At 37.5% G+C, this 15,450-nt stretch overlaps 1 protein-coding gene across 5 annotated transcripts in view; it reads left to right on the forward strand.

Annotated features, from left to right (window-relative positions):
• Positions 1-804: 804 nt before the first annotated feature.
• Positions 805-15,450, forward strand: part of LOC129256982 (myotubularin-related protein 14-like) — a 65,284-nt gene continuing 50,638 nt past the window's right edge. The window contains exons 1-2 of one of the 5 annotated variants that reach the window (XM_064097375.1): positions 805-824; positions 7,886-8,146. The gene's annotated coding sequence lies outside the window, so the exon portion shown is untranslated. Of the gene's footprint in view, positions 825-7,285; positions 7,436-7,719; positions 8,147-15,450 lie in introns of those variants that run through there. The other 4 variants (XM_064097374.1, XM_064097376.1, XM_064097377.1 and 1 more) reach the window with 4 other exon arrangements.

Consider the following 15,450-nt stretch of genomic DNA (forward strand, 5'->3'; position numbering starts at 1 on the left):
CAAAATTGAAAGAGATCATAAGCAATTTTTATTTGTTTTATCAACTTAAAAATAAATAAAGATAAAAATGAATAAATGATTTATTAAAAAAAATCATAAAAGATATTCATAAAGCACTTTTAATGGTTTCATCAACTTCAATAAATTACTTATGTGCATTAATAACCTAATAGGGGTCCGGACAGCCCGACCACCGGACAGCCCGACCCTGGACAGCCCGACCCGCTACCCTGGACAACTCGTCCCGGTCGAGTTGTCCAGGGTTGGCTCTGAATCGGACAACTCGACCACTTGAATTCTTCTTCAACATTTCATGAAATAATATTTCAAACTTTACTTCAAAAGTATTTTCCCGCATAATCCATGTTTCTACAATACATTCTCGACAGAAAATTTAACATTTCAGTGCATTTTGAGCTATTTTGAAAGAAAATAAAGCGAGTTAATTCCCTTGCAACGAGATTACCGGTATCTTGATAAATTGATAATCCGATACCGCCCCGGACAGCCCGACCCTGGACAGCCCGACCCGCTACCCTGGACAACTCGTCCCGGTCGAGTTGTCCAGGGTTGGCTCTGAATCGGACAACTCGACCACTTGAATTCTTCTTCAACATTTCATGAAATAATATTTCAAACTTTACTTCAAAAGTATTTTCCCGCATAATCCATGTTTCTACAATACATTCTCGACAGAAAATTTAACATTTCAGTGCATTTTGAGCTATTTTGAAAGAAAATAAAGCGAGTTAATTCCCTTGCAACGAGATTACCGGTATCTTGATAAATTGATAATCCGATACCGCCGGCGAGCTGTGTTCAAGGTCTGCAAATTTGAGTTGATTTTTCCGTCACTCGACATATTTTAATGGTGAGGGTGTGCTATTTTGTATTTTCATATTCCATTTTCACATTTCTTCTACTTATTTAAAGTTATTGCATTTCACAAAACTGATACTTAATGCAAACTTTTTGAGATAGTTCACCTGGAAAGGACACCCGATGCGGTGCTTCGCCTCGCCGGCCAGCTGGGCGACCGGCTGTGCTGTGATTGTGACTGAGTGTGGCACTCGGCTCAACTAGCTATGGGAGGTCGAACTTACTTATTTTAGTAAATTTTTCCGTCTCTTGACATATTCCAATGGCGAGAGTGTGCTATTTTTGTATTTTCACACTTCTTCCACTTATTGAAAAGTTTTTTTTATGTCACTAATACCCGGTACTGTGTTTACACTTAATCGGCATTTGAATCGGCTTTTTCATAGCGTGTAAACGCGAGGAACTTGAATCGGCTCGCGGTTCAGAACCGGCAATTTGCACCACCAAAGTAGTAGGTTCTGAACCGCGAGCCGATGCAGAATCGGCTTTTTTTACTACGTGTAAACAGAAAGCCGATTCTGCACCGGCAATTTGTGCGCATTTCAATTACTTTACCATTGTGACGTAATTGTAAGCGCACTGATCCAGCGTTGTCTTTATTATGACGTATATTGTAGGTATGCGTATCATTTCAGGTTTTTGCATCGGCTCGCGGTTCTGAACCGCGAGCTGTAACAACGTGTAAACGCAATCCAAATGCCGATTCTGCATCGGCATTTGGTTCAGAACCAATTGCCGATTATGTGTAAACACGGTATTAGCTGATTATAGGACAATGACTGCGTGGTCGGAATGCGCTTCCCAAAACCATCCTTGACGCCCCTTTTATTTTGGAGGCCTTCAAGTTCAGGCCAGGGGGGTGCTTCCAACCAACATCTAAACCACTCATTCAATGAACAAGGTTATGATATAACCTTGTTCTCAGTTATATCTCCATGTGTGGCAAAATAAGGATGGCAATGTTTGGCTTATTTTCTCTTTTTCTTTGGGACAAATGCTTGATTTTTTTACACTGACAGTTTCCATTACACCTATTCGTCATACAACTTGGCCCTTAAGTAAATTCGATTCTTTAAATTATTTTTTTCTTAATTAAAAATAGAGATAAAAAATGAAAATTTTCTTGCCATATTATTTTCCACCAATAGAGGGCGTACACAAAAATATGCCCAAAATTCAAGTTTTTGAGCGCTCTAGTGAATACAAAAATTATTCCCAAGTTACTAATGAAAAATAAATTGCAACTGTATGGATATTAGTAATTTTGGTCACAAAAGTGATATTTTAATCATTTTTTAAAGTGTGTGCTCTGTACAGCATTGGCATGCCATAGTCCAACCTGTAGATTCCCCACAGGCAGGGTGGTTGCAGTGAACAAGTGATCTAAACCAATTATGGAAATAGATTTGAAAATGTTTCAGTATGTAAGTTATGAAGTTTACAATATGGAATAGTTTATTGAAAAAAGAAAAATATATTTTTTATTTCTACCGTAATTGAAAAACTTAACTTTTTTATCAAAATCTAAAACTTGCCTTTCGTTATCGAAAAACATGTGTCTCATTTTTTACCTGTCAGTTTATACTGTCACAACTTTTTTTAATGCAACTTCCATTGGAAACAACGGGTCTTCTGGAGGATACCAGCACTTGGGCTGGTACCAACCACCTACACCCGGGATGAGGAGAAGAGGTTTCATACTCGACATGCGATGGCCTTTCCATTTCTTTCACGAGCAGAAATAATACTGAGTTCCAATGACTTGGGCATCAGAGCGGCAGTCCCTTGATCGATGAGGTAAATACAGCTTCTTAGATACAATAAATAAATTTTTGTGCACTTCATGCAGGCATATCAAAGTTCAATTTTTTTATTATTTTTTTCTTCAAATTCTTTAAAAGAAAAAAAGGACAATTGAACAATAAATTTACTTATTTTTTCTTTTATACATTGTTTCAATTGAACAAAAATTTAACTTATTTTTTCTTATTTTATTAATAAATATTCAAAATTGCTTCTTGATAATGTGAGTAACCACTACATTTTTAGGTTTAGTAGAAGTTGTAACATTCTAAATTAATTTTGGGTATGTAGAGGTTATGCTTAATTCATGTGGAACATTTATGTTATATACATCTTCTAGATGATACCCAGTATCGTTCAAGTGAGTTTGAAGGGGAAGTTCACCCTGACAAAAAATTTATTGTAAAAACAGCAGAAATAATTAAAAATATTGCCGAAGGTTTGAGGAAAATCCATCAAAGAATTGAAAAGTTATTAGAATTTCAATTATTTGATTTGTGATGTCATATGCGAGCAGCATTTCTACATAATGAATGGTAAAAAATCAATTGTCATTTTCTCAGAAAATGGTTTTACTATACCTTTTGTATATCAAAAGACAAAACATTTCACACCCAAACATGAAAAGAAAACAAAAATAAGTCATCAGGAACCATAAAAAAAAATTAAATTCATGCACTTTATATTACAAAATATATTTGGCAGCTGCTCGTTTATGACGCCACGAATCCAAACTTAAATTGAATAACATTTTTAATCTTCCTCAAACATTCACCAATATTTTTATATTATTTTTCTGCTATTTTTACAACAAACTTTTCTTCAGAGTGAACTTTCCCTTTAAGATTGAATTAGTTGCAATTAACTTAACTTTAATATATTTTAAAAAATGTATTTGCTCCTAAATTAAAGGTTGAAATGGTTTGATTTGTTTCAGTAGCAAAAGAGGTGCAGAGCATCAAATAGTTGAAATTACTATATCGTCAATACTTTATTTTATTTCTATCTTTCCAGCTCTTTGAGACCACCTGAATTGCAAACTCTGTATGGCCAGTTTTTGTATGACAAAAAAAAGATGAGGGAGGGTTGAAAATCCCTCTAGCTAAGTTAGGGATCATTTAATTGCCATGGAAACCAAATATAATAATGTATAACAGGTTGTATATTCCTGATAGTGCAATTGTTAATGTTAATTTATATTGGCACTAATGTAATTTTATTGTTAGCTTTACATAAACACCAAAAGCAGAGGATATTGTTCCCAACTGGAATTGTGATGATAAATAAGACTATGCTATAGTCATATTTATCATCATAATAACATATTTGGTAATGTAATAATATTTGAAATTTTGAACCAGTATGTAATCTATGTGGGATATAATATATTTTATATACACTGAAGTTCAATATGTGTTACTATGTAATTTTACATCTGATCAAGTTTACCTTAATGTTACTTAATAAAACCCACTTGACTCCAAAAAAGTATTTTGAATATTTGGTTCTTTCACTATTGCGTATCCTTTTTCTCGCTGAATATTTACCTTTTAATGAGAGCTGTGGTGACAGGTTCCATGACATTTGCTCTGGCAACAATTGCTCCGCTGTAAATTCCACACCGTAATCTTATGAACAGCTTCAACCAGTAAGGCCTAAACCTAACCTAAAACTCTATTGCAACCCTAAAACCTCTATCTTAAGGGGCTTTCACAATTGCTTGTGCGATCGTTTGCGATTACTTGGTCACAATATATGTTGCACAGAATTGCAACAGTGAACGGTCGTAAGCAGTCGCACCACCAATTGTGAAAGGGACAAAATTAAGCCCGGGGAATTGTCGCAGGAGCAAATGTTGTGTCACATGGTAATCAGATGGAGATAATTGGAGAGATGAAGAGGGGGGAGGATGGAGATGATGAAAGGTGGGATGGCCATGATGAGGAGTGATGGAGTTGATGAGAGGGGTGTGGATGATGAGAGGACGGATGGGGATGATAAGGTTTAGAGATGAGGATGGAGATGGTGAGGAGTGGTGGAGATGATGAGATGAATGGAGATGATGTGGAAGGGTTGACATGAGTTGGGGTGGAGATGAGAGGAGGGATTGAGATGAAACAGGAATGGAGATGCAAAAATGGTTGATGATTTTCTTAAACTTTGGTCTGCAGGACTATCCCCATAACATATTTATCTTGGTGCCCCCTACAAAAGTTCAAGGCCCCCAGTGCCCCCAAAGCTGAATAAACCCAGCTACGCCACTGATGAGATCGAGTCAAATTGCCTTCGGGATTGCATCATTTCCAAGAGGTTCTCAGTAATATTCCTGAGATGATGAAAAGGATGTTGGTGGCGATGATGTTTGTGATGATGATAATGATGAACATTGGTGATGACGGTGACGATGATGTTGGTGATGATGATGCTTGCTGATCGATGATGGTGATTATAGTGGTGATACAATGATAATGATGACAATAATGATGGATGATGGTGGTGATGGCAATGGTGATGGTGGCGATGATGGTGATGTGATGATGAAGATAATGGTGATGGTTATGATGGCGATTATGAGGGTGATGATAGTGGTGATGGCGATGATGATAAGGACTGGATGAGAATGATGCTGGTAGTGATGTTGGTGTGATGATGATGGTGGTGATGGCAATGATTGTGATATCAGGGGCGGATCCAGCTTTTTATAAAGGGGGGGTTGGGGTGGTATGCGAGGGAGCGCAGCGACCGAGTCCAAGGGAGGGTGTGGGAGGGGGGTGTCCCCCCTCCCACAGTAGGGAAAATTTTTGAAAATCTGTGTGTGAAAATGGCGTTTTCTTGCATCTAAAACACCACTCTTTAAAAAATGGTCCCCGGATTTTTTTTTTTTTTTTGGGGGGGGGGGGTTGCAACCCCCCCAACCCCCCCTCTAGATCCGCTTCTGGATATTGATGGTGACGATGATGTTGAATGGTAATGTGATGATGGTGATTAAGATAATGATGGCAATGATGATAGCGATAGTGATTATGGTGATGATAATGATGGCGATGAATATAGCGATAGCGATGATAATTAAGATAATGGTGATGATAATGATGGCGATAGTGATTATAGAGATGATGATGATGATGGTGGTGATGGCACTGATTGTGACGATCGTGATGGTGGCGATGATAGAGATGATGTTGGTGGTGATGTTTCTAAAAGGGATGGTCCGGGCTGAAAATATTTATATCTTAATACATAGAGTAGAATTCACTGGATAACAAAATTATTGAAGTTTAAAGTTTAGCAATATTTTGTGAAAACAGTCATGAATATTCATTAGGTGGGCTGATGATGTCACATCCCATTTTCCGTTTTCTTATGTTATTACTTAAAATCATTTTTTCATTATTTCATTGTCTCCCTTATAATGTAATAAGTTGCAGCAATACATTTCTAGTTCTTGGAGGAAAAAATTGAATAAACCTTACTTCATATAATAAAATTTCTTTTTTCAATAAACTATTCCGTTTTGATATCAAAACTAAGTTTTTCAATTTTGATAATTATAATTACCCAATCTATGTCAGTTGTGCACCCCCATTCTGCTCCTCTAAACTTATAGAAAACAATAAAAATTTGTAATACCGCGGTAGTTATTTAACAACAAAAATAAACAATAAAGAGTAAAAAAGACACTTTCCTACAAAAAATTGTAAACTTCAAAACTTACATACTGACACATTTTCAAATCTATTTCCTTAATTTGTTTATATGTTGGTTGGAAGCACACCCCTGGCCTGAAGGCTTCCAAAGAGGGGCGTCAAGGATGGTTTTGGGAAGCACATTCCGACCACGCATTCACTGTCCTATACTCCTATAATCAGCTTAGTGACATTAAAAAAAACTTGTTAATAAGTGGAAGAAGTGTGAAAATACAAAAATAGCACTCTCGCCATTGGAATATGTCAAGAGACGGAAAAATTTACTAAAATAAGTAAGTTTGACTTCGCATAGCTAGTTGAGCCGAGTGCCACACTCAGTCACAATCACAGCACGGTACCTCACAGCACAGCCGGTCGCCCAGCTGGCCTGCGAGGCGAAGCACCGCATCGGGTGTCCTTTCCAGGTGAACTATCTCAAAAGTTTGCATAAGTATCAGTTTTGTGAAATGCAATAACTTTAAATAAGTAGAGGAAATGTGAAAATGGAATATGAAAATACAAAATAGCACACCCTCATCATTAAAATATGTCAAGTGACGGAAAAATCAACTCAAATTTGCAGAATTTGAACACAGCCCGCCGGCGGTATCGGATTATCAATTTATCAAGATACCGGTAATCTCGTTGCAAGGGAACTCGCTTTATTTTCTTTCAAAATAGCTCAAAATGCACTGAAATGTCAAATTTTCTGTCGAGAATGTATTGTAGAAACATGGATTATGCGGGAAAATACTTTTGAAGTAAAGTTTGAAATATTATTTCATGAAATGTTGAAGAAGAATTCAAGTGGTCGAGTTGTCCGATTCAGAGCCAACCCTGGACAACTCGACCGGGACGAGTTGTCCAGGGTAGCGGGTCGGGCTGTCCAGGGTCGGGCTGTCCGGTGGTCGGGCTGTCCCGGAACCAAAGTAATTGTTATATCATGCAGGGAATAATTTTGCTGTCGCATGATGATATGACCGGTTCCGGGACAGCCCGACCACCGGACAGCCCGACCCTGGACAGCCCGACTCCCTGCATGATATAACAATTACTTTTATTAATTGGTTGTCTCATCTTTCTTTCTTTAAAAAAATGATTGACAGTCAATGATCACTTAAAACAATTTTTAAATCTCATTTTGGGACATGTTAAATGTCTTTGTGTTATTATATTAGTGGGTAATATAATATAATACTAATATAATAACACAAAGACATTTAACATGTCCCAAAATGAGATTTAAAAATTGTTTTAAGTGATCATTGACTGTCAATCATTTTTTTAAAGAAAGAAAGATGAGACAACCAATTAATAAAAGTAATTGTTATATCATGCAGGGAATAATTTTGCTGTCGCATGATGATATGACCGTAATGTTGACTCTCAAGTAGTCGGAGATCATTCAGAGTCTACTGCGACAAAATATGAGTTTTAGTCGAAAAATTAAGGAAGAAACAAGGAGTCATTTACGTTTGCATTTTCTAAACGCTTTGGCTTAATTTTCGTCCAAGCAGGAAAAGAGAATCGGACATTTTAGCTGCTCATTTGTATTGTGTGGATCATGGAGTCCACGTCCGGTACCGGTACGTGACTGAGTGAGAATTCGACGAGCACTGAGCTGAGCTGTGCTACCGTAACGGTACCTGCATGCTGAGCAAGCTGAGTACGAGTTGAGGCGAGCGATCCGCTAGCCGCCACTCATCCTACGATTACGAACGAGGTTATATTATAATATAGCCGCTAGGTTCCGTATTGTGTACAACAAGTCTACAAATGTAAGTAACTTTTTACATATTTAATTAGCAATGAATGTATGTGACTGTTTGTACCAACTATTGAAAGTGACTTACTATTGGCTTGCAGTGAAGGCTTATTACTTAGTTACAATGCAATGTAGCAAAATATGACAAACACATTTTCATTAACATGATTAAACTAAGTAGGGCCTATACATCCAAAGAAAATTCACGAAAGTGATGATTATAGACAAATTATATATGAATGGAAAGGTCTTGTCTTTTTATACACAAATATGTCACTAAAAAGTCTTATTGATGTCGTGGAAATGCAAGAAATGAAATTATTAGAGACCTTTCTCAGCCCCCAGCCGCCCCCAGACAGACAATAACGCGATCAAATACAGTCGAGAATAATGACGTCACATGATGATCGACTCACTCAGCCGCTCTCTAGCTCTGTGCAAGCCAGCAGTACACTGATAGCTGATTCACCTTCCTGGTCTCTATTTTTCTTCGAATTTACCGTTTTCTTCATGTATTGTGATATCCGAATTCTGTTTTCGACAACTTCAGACTATAAGGGAACCAGAACTGTTATTTTGCCCGGTTTTTATTGAATTGTGAACTGGAAAGATCGATTTTGTCCACTCGACAGTCTTCGTTGTGTTGCTCTACTAACTATTGAAAAACTCCAAGCTGCACGGTCCCATTCACTTGCTCCCGATGCATGTTGCAGGTTACGCTGTTTGATCCAGTCAAAAGTCAAGGTAAGCATGTTTGGAAACTGTACTTGTTCTGACGATGCATTCAGGTCAGATGACAGATACAGATCTGATATAAGTTTAGAATCATGCATTTTGGCGTAGGCCTATACTATTAAAATTAAAAAGTCTTTATTTTAGAAATAATGTTTTTGCACAATTCCAGCAGATTTTTTCTTCAGATTTCTAAAACTGGTCAGGACTAGACAGGAATAACCGTCGTTTCTGGGGATTTATTCAACAATTTCTGACATTTTACTGTAATCCCCATTTACCGACGGTAGGGTGTACGTGTGGGCTCGCATGTGTTCTCATTCCCTCCCTTTTGTCAATTCACAGTCCAAAGTTTGATGTAATTTTACACATCGAATTTACAATCTAAGGATGTATAAACAACAAACTTTTAATTCATGATATTCCAACATTTGAATACTTTAAACGATATAGATGAAAAAGGCATGAAAAATATACTTTACCGATGTTTAATTGGGTTGAACACGATAAAAATGGTCAAAATGGCAGCCAAACTATAAAATATTTTCAAACGAACGTCAACAATCACGAATGTGATATCGATATTGCTTTCGATATTATACGATCTGCTCCATATGCGAACGAAACCGAAGATAAACGATACTAGTTATACTAGTACTAGTTCTAGTTATAATCGCGATATATCGATTCGAGACATTAAGTTAATAACGATAATGACGTCATTCAAGATGGCAACTTGCAAGAAAAACCGTCAGGTCAGGTGAAAATGTCTTAGATGACAGATTTCTCAATCATCCAGAGGATTTTTTTCAATAACTCCGGCCCAAGGTATGCAATTACTTAATTTATTTATATTTCCCTGATAATGGAAACCATGAAACTTTCAATTTTGCTTAAAAAACAGTTTTAAATCGCGATCTATAAAACGCTAGTTCACTATACGTTGGCTGTAGGTACGGGGCCCCATCCCCTTCAGTCTATGTATGGTGAGTGGAGCCAACGTAGTTCAGCGGAACAACCAAAATACAGAGACTGAAGCTTTTGGTCTAGTCAGGACTCAGGCAGGCGATTAAATTATTTAGGAGCCAGACAAATTTTCAGCAGTGATTACCCTGATTCCTGGCCAAAATCACTCACACGTATTGCGAGGTTAGTATTAGTATACTAACCACGAACCGCGTTTGGCAGTGGATTTCTAACTAGTGGGTCGCGCGTGCTGGGATCTCACTTCTTGGGTCCACAACACACGACTTCTATGGCTTGAATTTTCTGTGCGCGGCGGCATGTAATGAACCCTTGGGTGGGCCAAAATTAGAGTCTGGTGTTTTTTTCTGATTAGAGTGTTGCTGCATATATGCATGCGTAATGCCTTCAACAATGAAGATAAATGCAATCTTTGTAATGACACAGAGACTCAGAGAGCACCGTACCTCAAGTGATGTTCGTGTAGTCTCCACTTCACTACTGCTACAGCCTACACTACGCTACACACCTACCCGGGTAGGTGTGGCGTACATGTACGGTAGTGTAGCGGTAGTGAAGTGGAGTGGGGCCTACACAAACATCACTTGAGGTAGAGCACCAGTGTTCTGAGTGTAACTTTTCAGGTGTCTTAACCTACTATCATTTGTTGTTGACCGGGAATTACATGCCACCGCACGTCATCAATCATCACGATAATTAAATTCATACTTTGATTTGATTATTTAAACTATTTCTTTTTTTCTCTCTTCTACACACAGATCTGCACACTTGCTGACTCTGGTGACTTCTGGTCTCTGCTTGCTACCTCAATCTGGGAGATTCCATCATGTCCTTTTACTATGATTTGGATATAGCCATTTTTTTCTTCACTCTTTCCAGGACCTACGGTTTGCCAGTTGTGGACTGATAATGATACAAAAGAAAAATTTTCTTTATCAATCTTGGAAACAATTTTGAGCACAGTTTTGGAGAGAACTAAGAAATTTGACTTGGACAGGAATACAGCTTGTCAAAAATAATAACACACAATTTAAAACGAAAGAACAATTTTAATGTTACTAGGGCATATTGCGAGAAATGTTATGCTCAATCACACGTCCCAAATCAAGGGTAGGTCCTTTGATTAAACATGTAGTTGAATTGCGATTGCAACTCGACCTTATTACGCTTGAATTTGAATTTAAGACTTACGCTTGATTTGCAATTGAACATAAGTTTCTTGCAGTGCCCCATAATTATGTTTTGTTATCAGATATTTAACGTGCTGATTTTTCTCGAAAGGTATAATATATTTGTCCTTTTAAACGGTATTTGAATATGGGTACGCCTTTTATTTGTTTTCCACAATATTTATTGCATGTATGAACGGAAGTGAAATATTTATTGTGAAGCACTGTGAATGTTGTGTGCTGTTGTGTGATGGTTCATCATTTTTGTTATAAGACTGAAAGCCTGGTGGATGTGAGGAAGTGGCCTGGATGAAAGAAAAGTGAACATGTGTCCAATTACTGATTTGCATATTCTAAGACAATTTTGTTTCTGGATAAATTTTGCTATGCATTCCCTACATTAAGAGTAAAGGAGAAGTCCACGCAATCAAAAATTCATTTGAATTTAAAGAAAAATAACAAGATATTGCAGGAAATTTCATAAAAACTTTGATTCAAATTTATATAATTACTATTTTAACAGTTCCGTAAATATAACCTATTGTGATCAGATGAAGAGTTTCCTATCGTCAAATCTGCAAAGAATAAAAAACAAAATGCCACAAAAAATAGAAACGAATGTGATGTGAGTGACAACTCTAATTTGCATATCATTGTTTTGTGTATATGACTGTTTTGAGTAAAAACAACAAGGGAAATTACTCTATTCAAATAATTTTTAGTTGATTTGGACTTGACTTTTAACTCTACCCCTCCCATCCCAAATAAGAGTAGAAATAATCTAATCAAGAACTTGAAAATCAAAAGCAGCAATTAAGAAGCAAGATTTGATAAATACAGGTCTGAATAGAATTTCACAAGAAAATAAAAAGAGAAAAAAAAGATGGGTAGGGACGGGGAAGGAATAAAAAAAAAATGCCCAGAAAAAAAATCCGAGTTTCGAACCAGGGTCCTCGCACATGACAAAACAATGGCCAACGCATTTGGCCACAGACAATTGCCCTACCGGAAAGGCATTTTTAAGATATATGAAATAAAGTCCGCTCGCCGCTGTTGCCTAATAATGCTTCGGCAATTCAACTGCAATTTCAGTCATTTCGCGATGGACATTGCCATGTTTTTTTTGTGGTTCCTGACTTTGCTACTTAATGAAATTTCATAATTTTTGTTCAGTCATAAAGAAGAATGTCTATGCTTTATATTGATTATAATATTAATATGACGCAAGTGTGATTTCTACGTGAAAATATGCTTTGTTTATTCACATATATTTCTTGAAAAAAAAAAAAAATTCTAAGCTAAATATCGGTTACCAAAATACGTTAAATGTGCACTTTTTTTCACTGTTCAGTAAATTCAAACTTTTATCTATATAACAAGACCAATATTAAGAGCAATAAACAATTCTAAGAGCAAAAAACGCTGATTGGAAAGATCGTCTCCAATGGGCTGCTGTCAGCTCAGCTGCTCACTGCTCATTGTGTGACGTCACTCAGCTGGAGCTCGCAAGAGGACCGGTGGAAGGCAGAAATATGGCATGAAAATAAATCATTTTTGAGAGCTGATTTCTGCAAACTCTGATCACTATTTTGAAAAGTGAAGTTATATATCTGATTAGTAATACTTCCCCTTTATAATGATGACCACATAAAATCATTATAAAATACTTTTGATTCTTCGGATGTATACTTTAAGAAGACATTCAGTAGAGGCGCCAGTCTAGCCTTGAGCAGGCGCGTAGCCAGGGGGGGCGGTGGGGGCGGTCGCCCCCCCAAAAACGTCCCCAAAAAGAAAAAAAAGTGGGGGGGGGGGGAAGAGAGGAGAAAAGGAAACGCGAAGAGAGGAAAGGGAAGAAAGGTAGCTTTGTGGGTTTTTCTTTTTATTCTTTATTTTTTTTCTAAAAAAAGAAACTCCGTGACTCTTGCTCTAAATTTATATATAAGAAATATTGACAATATTGCAGTTCTCCTTTGTTTCCCTCACCCTTTCTCTAACCCTGTTTTTCCACCTCAGCTATATGTGTTTCTTTCCCGTTAAAATTCAATAGGTCCATGATTAGAGTAAGGTTAGGCCGAAGTATATGAATTTATATCTTTTTTTTTTTATTGATCGCGCAACTTCTGGTCGGGTCGGCTCCGGGCGGGTAAAATCTTTATCTCAATTTCTGCTGTCACCTCCATATAGGCAACTTCTCCCGCTTTTCAGCTCATTACTAAACAACCATAATTTGGGGTAATGCTGTAGCCGAACCGCCGAACCGAACGGTAGTTCGCCGAACATGGCACTTCCGAACCGAACCGAACCGAACCGAACACTAAGACTTGGTTCGGAAGTTCGGCAAAAAAAAAAAAAAAACGGCTTTCAGCTAATAAATTTATAAGTTTACACCCTTTCTAATCATTATATTTGCGCATTCTCTAATCTTCTTTGCAATTTTATGTTGGAAGTATGCGCTTATTTTGCGGTTACTAGATTTTGTTTTCATTTTCATGTTGACATTGTGGTTTTTACGGCCCTGAAGGGAGATCCGATGAATGATGTTGAGCGAGCTTGCGCTATAATCATTTTACTGGCTTTCATCATCTCTCGCTCTGTGGCCGAATCGCCGAAGCATGGTAAAGAAAACCAAAACTGTATGAGTGTTCATTGGTTAAATCTAATTATTTAAATATTGTTGTTTTTTAGGTGGCGAACAAGATTCTTGTTTGAAAATCTTTAAAGTATTTTGAATGAACGAGCTCAATAAACTGAAAGTGAAAGATGAAGTACCATTAATATTACGAATTACGATACGTGATTAAGATCGTAACTCGTGTATTGTTGCGGCGGAGAATAAAGATCTGATTGAGGTGATTAACATTATTATTGAGGTGTCGGCTCGCTACTGTCTAGTTTTCATGATTTTAGAGAGAAGTAAAGAGTTTTGAAAACGAGAGATCCAGTGAAAGTGGGAAATAAAGTGAGTGACTGTTAGAGATGGAAAGGAGAGACGCAAAACAAATAATATAGAAATGAGATGAGGTGAAGTTATCTTTTTTATTATTAACAATCAGATGAAAATAAAAATCAAACACTCATGAATGATTACGATATAGCAAGATCCCCTTCCCCTCGTTGAAAAGTTGAATGAAGATAAAGCGGAAACATTCATCTCTTGGGGGAAAATGACCCCCAATCCGTTTACTTTTTTCCCTTTCTTATCAACTTCTCAAATTAACCATAAACAATTCGATGATCACTCTACTCCCCCTGTCCCATTACAGTCGTAAAACATTGCATCCCACTTTGTCTGTATGTTCATGGTCGCATGAAATCTGACCAATAAAATCATAGAAATCTCGGCAATTGCTCTTCAATCGGTGAGCTGAGTTTCGCGCGCAGACAAAGCACGTGGCTGTATGTACCAATGCGACAATCAGCGACATGCGATTGGTGGTTTAGTTCACCCATCGAGCCAATTAGCGAAAGGCGCATTACATAAGCACGCTTTCTTCGACACGCCCCTGGCCCTACTATGCCTGCAGTTCAGTGCACTGGCGCTGGCCGCCTCGTATGTGATGCAATGGCCAATCACGTTTGGCCGGACTGTAAATATAAATATTCATGAGCTCAGAGTCCCGCTACAAGGGGACTGCATGCGCTGGCCTAGCGCCTAGCTGGTATATTGTATACGAGTAATTTGGCAAGTATCCAAAGTGTGGTCCAGGTATGGACGACGAGGAAGAGTCGCCATTTTAGAACTGTGAGTTACCCAATAAATCTGTCATCAGATAATCAAATTCGAGATAACAGTTGATTCGTTGAGCGCTATAACTTTCATAGTTTCATGTCAACAAGATAGAGATAAAATGGTTTGATGTGACAGAGGACACGCGAGCACATGCAGTCAATCAAGTACAAATTGTCTACCGGTACGCTACGTATACCTGAATGAACTACTAGTATAACTTTATCAGTCTATCATTACCGAACCCCGAACCGAACCAATGTTCGGCAATTTTCTGCCGAACCTTGCCGAACCGAACCGAACCCGAACATGGCGCCTGACTTGCAGCACTAATTTGGGGGCAAACAAAAGAGGAAGGTATAAAATTCGTGTCGTATTAAATAAAAAAAAGTGCAATATTTTTTTATCAAATTCTATTCAACTTCATGTCATTTCCCTGCACATTCATCTCCTGTCCTGTTTTGCGCCCTCAGTTTGAAATTTTGAATGACACTTAAGTTTCTTTATCATTCAAAGTGAAGCGCATCAGGATAAGTGAAATAAATTATACATCATCGTGTTTTATATAATTTCAATAATCACAGAAGTTTCAACTTTTTGCGCACTATTTTCCTTGTAATGAAGTTCAATAATCTTAGAAAATTAACTGAATTAGAGATATCTGCATTTGATGAAACGTCCGCCCGTTTGAAATTTCAGAGTTTC

The sequence above is a fragment of the Lytechinus pictus genome, chromosome 3 (genome assembly GCF_037042905.1).
Source record: "Lytechinus pictus isolate F3 Inbred chromosome 3, Lp3.0, whole genome shotgun sequence".
Taxonomy (NCBI): Eukaryota; Metazoa; Echinodermata; class Echinoidea; order Temnopleuroida; family Toxopneustidae; genus Lytechinus; species Lytechinus pictus.